The sequence below is a fragment of the Phoca vitulina genome, unplaced genomic scaffold, assembly GCF_004348235.1.
Source record: "Phoca vitulina isolate PV1807 unplaced genomic scaffold, GSC_HSeal_1.0 scaffold30, whole genome shotgun sequence".
NCBI classification, from domain to species: domain Eukaryota; kingdom Metazoa; phylum Chordata; class Mammalia; order Carnivora; family Phocidae; genus Phoca; species Phoca vitulina.
In genome coordinates this window covers 7230418-7240272 of record NW_022589733.1, presented here as the reverse complement: position 1 = coordinate 7240272, position 9855 = coordinate 7230418, and the positions used below count along the sequence as shown (strand labels likewise).

The window sequence follows — 9855 nt, the reverse complement described above, 5'->3', positions numbered from 1 at the left end:
TTCACAATTAAAAGATGATTAAAAAATATATGACTACACAATTAGACGTTTTTATCATGTTAGAATGTTATTATAAAATAAAATAAGGAGTCGGTCTCCTTTATCTCCTTTATCCTTTATGAGTTATTACAGGCACAGGGAATGGCTCATAGGGGTGCACCTAAACGCTGCTCCTTCCCCGAATGTCTTCTGATGAGAAGAAGAAACACGGTCACTCACACGATCTCAAACCTCCCCCACGCCTCTCCTTGTCACCTGGGAGGGCCTCACCGGGCCTTTCGCCCTGACACGGTCCTGCAGCAGGGTGAGCATGTCCATGCCCCCGAAGGGCCCGCTCCCTGGGCCATGCCCAGAGTGCTGGCCAGGTCCCCCCTCTCTCCTGCCCCTAAATTCCTTTTGACAAGAACAAAGGACCACAGCGTGACACCATTTATGGAAAAGAATACGCCCAAAAATAGCTTTCAGATTTTATATGCTCAAAGAAAAATGGTGACATTATTTATAAAAAATAAACAAAAATAACTCCCTTCTTCTGTCTGGAAAATGCTAAGTCCCACGGCCCTCACGTCCCTCCCCCAGCATCCCCACATCTCCATTTCTCTCTCGGACACGCACACACACACACGGCTCTCTTCCTGCACTGATAATCTCCCACCTTCTCATGTGGATGGAAACTGGGTTTCCCCTGCTGTTTGTGACACCCCCACTGAGGCCATGCTGGACTCCCCAGTCAGGGGACCAGCTGCAAGTTATGTCCCCAAATCGCTGACTCTAACCTTTCCTTGTCAGTGACCTCAGGAAGCATCCAAGTGTTTGGAAATGAAGCCTGGCGAGCCCCGGTTTGGGGACGGGGGCAGGTCCAGCCCTGGTCTGTGGAGGGGGGGGGGGGGGGGTTTTGTGGTGGTTCCACCAAGAGGCTCCGCCCTGGGGTAGCTTTCCATCCTTCTATCCTGTCCAGTGTCATGAGCGATGCCAGGAGGAGAAAAAGGAGCGGGGGTTCTGGCTCTCCCAGCTCTCCCCGGGCACTTGCTGCCAGCACCCTGAGACACAGAGGGCCTCTCCTGGGGATGTTCTTCCCAACAGAATGCAGCTAGTGGGAAACTGAGGCTCAACTGGCTTATCCCCTCCCCCCACTGAGCCTCGGACAGAAACTGGATGCACCCTCCCTGTAGGCCTTTGCCCCAAGAGATCCCAAAACCCCCACGTACAAGAATAAGGAGGAAGACCGTTTTCTGGGGACTCTACTAGAAGAGACTACACTGTGCCACACAATTCAACAAATACGCCCCGGGTGGCTGGCCCACATCGGTGCATACAGACGTGACTCTGTACACACAGGCAGCAGTGACCAAGGCAGGCGTCCACCCCCAGGGAGCACACAGCCCCGCCGGGAGCAATGCAGCAGGCAATCATGGGAAGTCCCGCAGCGGGGCAGGCCAGGGGTGTCTGCACAGAGAGGGTGGTTTTTGAGGAATCAGGTGAGGCTCGGGGGGGGGGGGGGGGGAGGGGGGGGGGGGGGAGGGGGGGGGGGGGGGGGGGGGGGGGGGGGGGGGAGGCGGGGCTTGCCAGGGGAAAGGGTGTGCAAGGGCCAAGGGTAGGCAGGGCGCGTGGCCCAGGGCCTGGGGGGCCATGTGGAAGAGCTACTCCCGAGGTCAATAGGGGAGCCCTCCGGCAACTTGGAACACAGCAGTGGTGTGATCCTAGCCACACTTCACTCTGGCCACACGCGGTGTTTAAGAAATGCCCCCAGGAGGATGATGGTTCAGTCCTGCGAGTGGGAGTGGCTCGGATTCCCTGCCCCTGACCAGCACTGCAACCAGGGTGTTGCTGGAGGCTGTGTTCAGGCTTGTATTGGGCCTCCACCTCTGGCCTCCATCCCTGCCTCCCCCTCTGCGCCCCCTTCCCCTCCGCGTGTCGTCCCTCCCTCCCTCCCTCTGCCCCATTTTCTCTCCTCTCCTCCCCACTCTCAACACTCTCCATTTCTGCCCCTCCTCCTTTCTCAGCCTCCCTGGATCTCCCACCCACCCTCTGAGCAACCCAGCCCCCACCACCACCTCCCCCTGCCCCGGCCACCAACACAGAGAGCGGGATGTCATTTATTTTTGTGAGTTTTTTTCACTGTTGGCACACACACAATTCCCACCCAGCTCATAATGTAAATATGACCTTTCTGATATTCATTATCAATTAAAGGAACAAATCCCTTTCTCTGAGCTGCACAAGAGACCTTTCCAGCCGAAGAGCACAAAAGGGCCTCTCTGGCGGGCTGCCGGCTCATCCATCTCCCATGGCTGGGCGCTGCGGGGGTGCGGGGGGAGGGGGGGTGCGGGGGGCGCCGGGGAGGGGAGGGAGGTGGGGCAGGAAGGACAGACAAACAGAAACAAACCTGGGCAGGAAGCCCCCCCCCAAGCCATTGCTGCAAATGTCTAGGGCCCCACAACAGTCCCAGAGACCCCAAGGCAACGGGGCTCCCCCAGCTGAGCTGTGGCCACGGGGGCTCCAGTTTCTCAGGAGTCCCTTCCCTTCCCTGGCTGTTGGCCTAAGGAGCCACCTTCAGCCAAAGATGGATCTCAGGCCACGGGAGGAGCAGCTTTGGGGGCCTAAACCCTGGCACCTTGCAAAATAAAGAGTTTTCACATTATATATATGTATAAAACAGAAGGTCATCTTGCAGAGGTATACTTCTCCCACTAGGCCCGCATTGCCAGAGCTCCCCCCTCCTTCCTTTCCTTACCATCCCTCCTCTTCCTCATCTTCTTCCCCCTCCTGTCACTCTGTTCTGGAAACAGCCTCACAGCGCCCTCACAACGCTGTTTCCCACGGGAGCCCCACGAAAGCCTCAAAAGGAGCCCAGAGGCGGTGCAGAGGTGAGGGACAGGCCCTTGTCCCTCCCGTGCCCCACAGAGGACTCCTGCCCCCTGCTCTGGGGCCAGGGGCTGGGCTCACCTGCAGGTCTGCAGGGGGGAGTGCGTCCCCCACGCAGCCACAAAAGAGCTGAGCAAGGGGCAGGACGGCCTGTCTAGGATGGTTTCGGGAAGGTGGCCTCAGAGAAACAGCCGTTCTGCCTGCCCCAGCCCTTTCCCGTGGCCGCACCCCCACCACCCCGTCCCAGATTCCCCCAGAGCCCCGGGCCCACACACCGCCCAGGAAGAAAACCCCAACCCACCCGAGACCCCCCGGCCCCATGTTGCTGTCGCAGCCCGGGCTTAATTGCTGCTTAGAGAGAGGCAGCCATCCCCGACATGCCCGTGTGGCTGGCTGGGCTAACCACACCCGTCTGGGGCGCCGGGGGACCATGCTGTGTGCATTAGAGGCTCCCAGTTGTGCAAACGGCATTGGGCACGGTGGTTGCCCAAGTCTGGTTCCCATTCCTAGAGCAACGTGCCCACCAGCAGCCCGAATCAGACGGGGAGACGGAGAGCAGTCTGCTGGGGGTTGAAGGCACATTTGGAAAGCCGCGGTGACACAAATGGGCGGGAGGGGGAGGGAGAGGGCGAGAGAAAATGCAACACCCCGAAAAGGCTAGGCAGTTTGGCCTCAGTGTCGGAAACGTTGTGACCTGAAGCCCACTTTGTCTCCCATATTCGCTCCTGACCAATTGATTCTCCAAGTTCAGTCCAACGGAGAAGAAGCAACAGCTCCTGCCCTTGAGCCAGAATTTCTTCCTGTACCCTCGGAGGCCACAGGGTGCTCATCCCACATCCCTTTCCAGGTGATAGGAAAGCCAGGCCCACCCAGGTCTGCACTAGCTGCCCTCTAGAAAGACCCAAGGCTCCCTTCAGGTGCCCACCTCCAGGCCCCCCCGGCCCCCGCAAGGCCAGCTTGCCTGACTCCAGGCCTCAGCATCCTCTGCCCGACTTCCCACCAGGGGCGAGGTGCACTCTGCTGACACCACAAGGCAGTCAGGGGTACTGCAGAGGGAAAGCCCGGAACTGGGCTAGGAGGAGGGCTCAAGACTGCACACAGCACCTGAAGGACACGGACACACACACACACACACACACACACACACACACACATATGCATACACCTGCATGCACACATGCGCACCCACACGTGCACACAGATACACACCTGTGTGCATATGTGCACACACGCGTACACTCATGCACACACATACACACCCTCGTGCATATGTGCACACGCGCGTACACACTCATGCACACACATACACACCCTCGTGCATATGTGCACGCGCGCATACACACTCATGCACACACATACACACCCTCATGCATGTGTGTACACACAGGCATGCACATGTGCACACGCACACACACACATCCAAGAGCAATAGCGTGTGACCAACACACTTGCCAAAATAGCATGGATCCCTCTGGCCACACCCCCTTCCCGACAGCATTTGTTTACTTAAAGTGTGACCCAATTTGGGGAGCTGGCAATAGGAAAGGGATTCCAGAAAGCTTCTCCTACATCATCCTGCCTCAGGGCATGATTGTTCTTCTCTAACTAAGGTATCTACCTGCTCGCCCTCCCTTTACAACTCCTGGGTCTCCTGCCATAGGGGTATGTCGCAGACTTAGAAAATCAAGAACTGGAGCATCCAATGTACGTACCCACTATCACGAAGTTAACCTATGGGCATGCCATTTTCCAGATTATATTCCTTGCACCATCACTTATAGCAGCAAAATAACTGGAAACAACCTTATCGTCCATCACCAGGGTCTGGCTGAGTACAAGGTCATGTATCCAAGACATGACAACCAAGCATGGACTAGGGCAATAGGGATGAGGAGACTCAGCCCTTACCCCCCACAGAGCTCATAGGCCACTGCTGACACCTTCATGTGGTCCCTGCTGGTTCCCCTCACCCAGGGGCACAGCTACATCCATGGGAGGGGGGGGGCGGGGTAAGTGGCAGCCAAGTAGGAGCAACTGTGGGAAGGTCTCCCGGGCGAAGAAGAATACAGTATCAGCATCAGCATGTACGAATTATTCCACCAGCTTCCTCTCCGCCTTGCCGGAATGAAACATTCCTTAAGCTAAAAGTTCAACTACCATTACATGCTTCCCTGCTGAAGGGAACATTATAGCCCAGACAGGGGCCAGAGAAGGAGTCACTTTGGCAATTACAGTTGCTATCTATTGTATATATATCATTAACCTTGGGCCAACTTTTAAGCCCCAAACGTCATGGCTTAAATACACAAGAAACATGTATTATCTCGCACAGTTTCTCTAGGTCAGGGATCTGAGAGCAGGGATTGAGGGTGGACTGGTTCAGGGGGTTCCTCATCTGGTTGCAGTCAGGATGTCAGCCGGGAATTGTGGTCATCAGAAGGCTTGACTGGGCTTGGAAGATCCATTTCCGAGGTGGCGCATGGATGCAGCTGTGGACAGGAGGCCCCAGTTCCTTCCCCATCGAGCTGCTTGAGCTTCCTCACAAGATGGCAGCCACCGTCTCCACAGCAGGTGACCCCAGTGAAAGTAAGGTGAAAGCCACAATGTCTTGTATGCTCTGACCTTGGAAGTGGCATGCCATCGTTTGCACAGTATCCTATTGGTGATGCAAGTCATTTCTATTCCGTATACAAGGGAAGTACTCAAGGGCATGAATACCAAGGGGCAGGGATTGCTGGGGGCCATCTTGGAGGTTGGCTAGCACGGTAATTAATATTCATATACGACGACCCTGAGCCCCACCCCACCACTGGCCTCTGGTGCCCTCATCTGCCCCACGAAGATTCCCACTTGCTACCATCTCTCAAATTCCTTTTGGAAAAAAAGAGATTGTAAATTGATTCGTTCATTTATTGAAACAGTGCCAGTACTATCGTTCTGTATTGAAGGTCCTGATACCCTCTCCTATCTCATGTCTACCACTTCCCTTTCACCACCCTATGTTTCTGCTAACTTCTAGGACCTAAAGATTCCTAAATGTGGATGGTCACACCCACTCCCTGCAGGCTGTATGTTTGTTAAAAATAGCTGTGTGATCTTGGACAGGTTTCTTAACCTCTCTGGGCTTCTCTTTCCTCATCTGTAAAATGAGGTTACTAAAAGTATCTTCCTCTCTGAGGATAAAATGAAATAACACATGTTAAGTACTTAGAACAGGACCCGACATGGAGCAAGTGCTCTTAATATTCTCATTATTGTTACCCTGTTAACACTGTATCTTCCTCCAGGAATCCCCTCTCCAACTCCCCCTTATCAGCCTCCCACTGCTCCTTTCCATAAAGCGCCCCCCCCCCCAGATCTCTTCACCACCCCAGCCAGAAATGAGTCCCCACTCCCCTGCATCTCTGGAGCCCATTCCTATCTTCTTCAGCCTGGTGACATTCAGCCTTGTGACAGACTGGTGGTACCAAGGTCTTCACTGCCCCCCAATCCTGCCCCACTCTCCACCCCCACCCACAGCTAAAATGTGAGCTCCCTGAGACTCTCCCAAGCCTCTAGCACACAGCGGGGTAAGTGTGATCTATCCCCGCTGGATGATCGGTGAGTGGGTGCTGAAGAAGTCATTGGAGAAGAGAATGAGCAGAGACGAGTGGGGCGCGCCTGAATGGGAGGGAAGGACACTGAAGGCCAGTCATGGGCTCAAGAGGCAAAGACTCCACTTTGCACCCGAAGGCAGATTCCAAAGTGTTAACCAGCACCAGCTCTGTCATCTGTCCCTTCACCTCTTTGCTAGATGACTCACATACCACACACCTGTCTCTATTTGTGGCCTTGGTCTCTTCTCTCCCCTGTAGAACCCCTGAGGAGAAGTAAGTGACCACACCAGATGTAGAGACCGGAGTGACCCAGGGATCAAAGGTTCCCCGACAGAGCTCTCCGAGATAAGTTGCCGCATCAGCTTGGGGATCAACTTTCCCCAAGAAAGCAAAGGGTCTCTCCCAAGACCAGTTTATGAAGCACAGTTTCAGAGGTGGGCAAGTTCAGATCATAGCCGCTCTGCTTTGCTTGGTGCCCTCAACTGTCAGAGAGCCGCAAAAGATCTCTCCTTTTGCATTCTTCCCTCCAGTTAAGCTGACCCTGCAGAGCATGCTCACTGCCTCCTGGAAGCTCCCAAACAAGGGGCCGCGCGGTGCGGTGGTTAGATAAGCCTAGGTTCCCTTCACAGCTCTGTCCCTTGCCAGCTACGCCGACCGTGAATTCCCTCACCTTTTTGAGTCTATGTGAAGGGGGAAGAGTAAGGACATTGCACGCCCCACCCGCCCCGCCCACCCTCGGCCGCGACAAGGGTAAACATCTGGCCGCATCTGCCTCCCTGAAATGCTATAACAGCTATGACTTCATGGCTGGAGGGAAAATTCCCATGGACGGACTGGGATTTTCTTCATAGAATCTCTCCCTGCCAAGATCCCAAGACCTGTTTACAGAAGGTGCTACACAAGACAGAGTCCTCTTTTTTTTTTTTTTTTTTTTTTTGAGAGAGAGAGCAAGCTTGGCGGGGCGGGGCAGGGGTGGGTGAGGGAGAGGGAGAAGCCGATTCCCCGCTGAGCAGGGAGCCTGATGCGGGGCTCGATCATGACCTGAGCCGAAGGCAGACGCTTAACTGACTGAGCCACCCAGGCACCCCAGAGTCCTCCTTTTTTTAAGGATAGCGTGAAACAACTTTCTTCATCTGGTTCACCTGAAAGCATTGCCTTCCAGCCACATTCAGCTCCAGCCGGGAGTGACCTTCCCTCCCGCAGCCTCCATGGAGCATCTTCAGGTGTGCCAAAGTGCTTGGGACTCAGATGTTTCTAGTGATTGTCAACAGTGGGATCAACATTTTCAGCAGAGGAGGGAGCCCCTAGGACATACGTCAGACAGAGGAGGACCTGCTCCAGTTGAGGTGGGAATTTGAGGGGTCACCATCAGAGAGGGTGGTGATGGGGTGAGGGGAGAAATGTGTAGCTAGAAGTGGTTTTGTTTCCACTTCTTTTTTAAAGTAATCTCTATACCCAACATGGGGCTCGAACTCACAACTTCGAGATCAAGAGTCCCACGCTCCACCGACTGAGTCAGCCAGGCACCCCTGTTTCCACTTCTTTAGCAGGTATTTCTTATGTACTGCAAATGATATTGCTTTTCCATTTGTGGAATTCATACAGTTTCTTCTGAAATAACCTATTTAAATAAAAGAGTAATCCCTTGGATGGAAAGTACTAAGTAAATAATTATACAGTACTCAAAAGTGTCGAGATGGCCATCAAGACAGGGATATTTGCAGAGAGGGATCTAACAAGCCAGGTAGGATCACAAATAGCTTCTTTACTCCTACACATTTGTTTCCATCAAGTAATTGGCGCCAGTGACTATGTGGAGTGGTTCAGGCTGTGCTAGGGCTATGCTGTGGCTGTGGGCTGCCAACTCAGCACCCCCGTGATCTCCTTCCCAGGATTCCCATGCAGCTGGGACTACATTTCCCAGAACCCCTTTCCCCATGCCGGGGTTAGAACCTGTGAGAAGCACGGATGTGGGATCTGCGAGGAGGAAGAGAGGTCATCTTTCTCTGGAGGCAGTTTGCATCCAAGAGCCTCAGATGATGTGAGGTTTATAGCAGCTTTCCAGAGAACTTCCAGAATGACTCACTTTGGCACTGCAGCCCGAAGAGGTGAGGAGGAGCTTCCTAGATTTTCTTAAGAATTGCAGGACCTTCCCAGCAAACTCTTGAATAATCACTCATGTACATGCTAAAATGACGTTATAGGAGCTCTGGAAATCAGTCAGAGATCTACAGCAACCAAGCAAATGCCCAACCAAGGAAAAGTCACATTCCATTGGTGGGAACTAGTCTTTTTACTGGCCCTCACTTTGCCCCCTCCCTGGCATGGCATAGAACAGTTTGGGGAAGAAGGAGCCCAATTCCCAGTTCTCTTCCTGAAATCAGAGAGAGCAGGGTGGACCTAATTTGCAATGTTCTAACCTGTGTGGGGGCTGCCTGAGGGATTGGCCTCTGTAGATCTGACCTGTAACTCAGGCAGGAAGCAGTGGGTGTGACTCAGGAATATCCAAGGGGACTACACACCTGCAGACTCCTGAGGCAAGAGATTACTGATTGGGGAGCATAATAAAGCAGGGAAGGCCCGAGAAGAAACAGGGGTTAGGCTCAGGAAAATGAAGACATTTAAAAGCAGTCACATACATGGAGCAATACACAGGCCCAGGGAAGACATATGTCCAGAAAAGACCTGGGAAGACCTCAAACTTTCATGCAAGGCTGATCCCAAGGTTCAGACCTTGCCCTGCTAATTGGTGAAGGTCTTGCGCACCAGTCTGCAAAGACTGGGAGAGGGCTGATTTTTTTAATAACCAATTTTAAACAACAAATCACGAAGAAATAGGAAAACACGGCCCACGTAAAGGAACAAAATAAATCTCCAGACACAGTCCCTGAAAACACAGGCATCAGACTTTCTAGGCAAAATCTTTAAAAGAACTGTCTTAAACATCCTTTTGGAGTTCATAAGCATGGTGATTGGGTGTGCACGCCACTGCATGATGTCTGTCTCCCTCGAACCTTATGACCTTGGCACATTACCCATCTGACATGAAAAATAAAAACTATCTTAAATAGGCTCTAACCACTAAAAGAAAACACAAAGAACTAAAAGAAATCAGGAAAACAACATGTGAACAAAATTAGCACATGAACAAAGAGATTGAAATTATTTTAAAAGAACCAAATGGAAACTCAAAGGTTGAAAAATACAATAACTGACTTGGAAAATTCACAAGAGTGGTTCAGAGCAGATTTGAACAAGCGGAGGAAACAATCAGCAAACTTGAAGAGGAGTCATTTGAAATTATGAGTCTGAGGAGCAAAAAGAATGAAGAAAACAAGAGTCAAAGGGACTTCTGAGGGGCCATTAAACAGGCTAACGTACACATCGAGGCAGT

At 52.8% G+C, this 9855-nt stretch overlaps 1 non-coding gene across 1 annotated transcript; it reads left to right on the top strand.

The window, feature by feature from the left end:
* Window positions 1–9405: 9405 nt before the first annotated feature.
* LOC116644796 lies at window positions 9406–9506 on the top strand. The gene has a single exon (XR_004301832.1). It is a non-coding gene; the product is annotated as a small nucleolar RNA U13 (small nucleolar RNA).
* The last annotated feature ends 349 nt before the right edge of the window (window positions 9507–9855 follow it).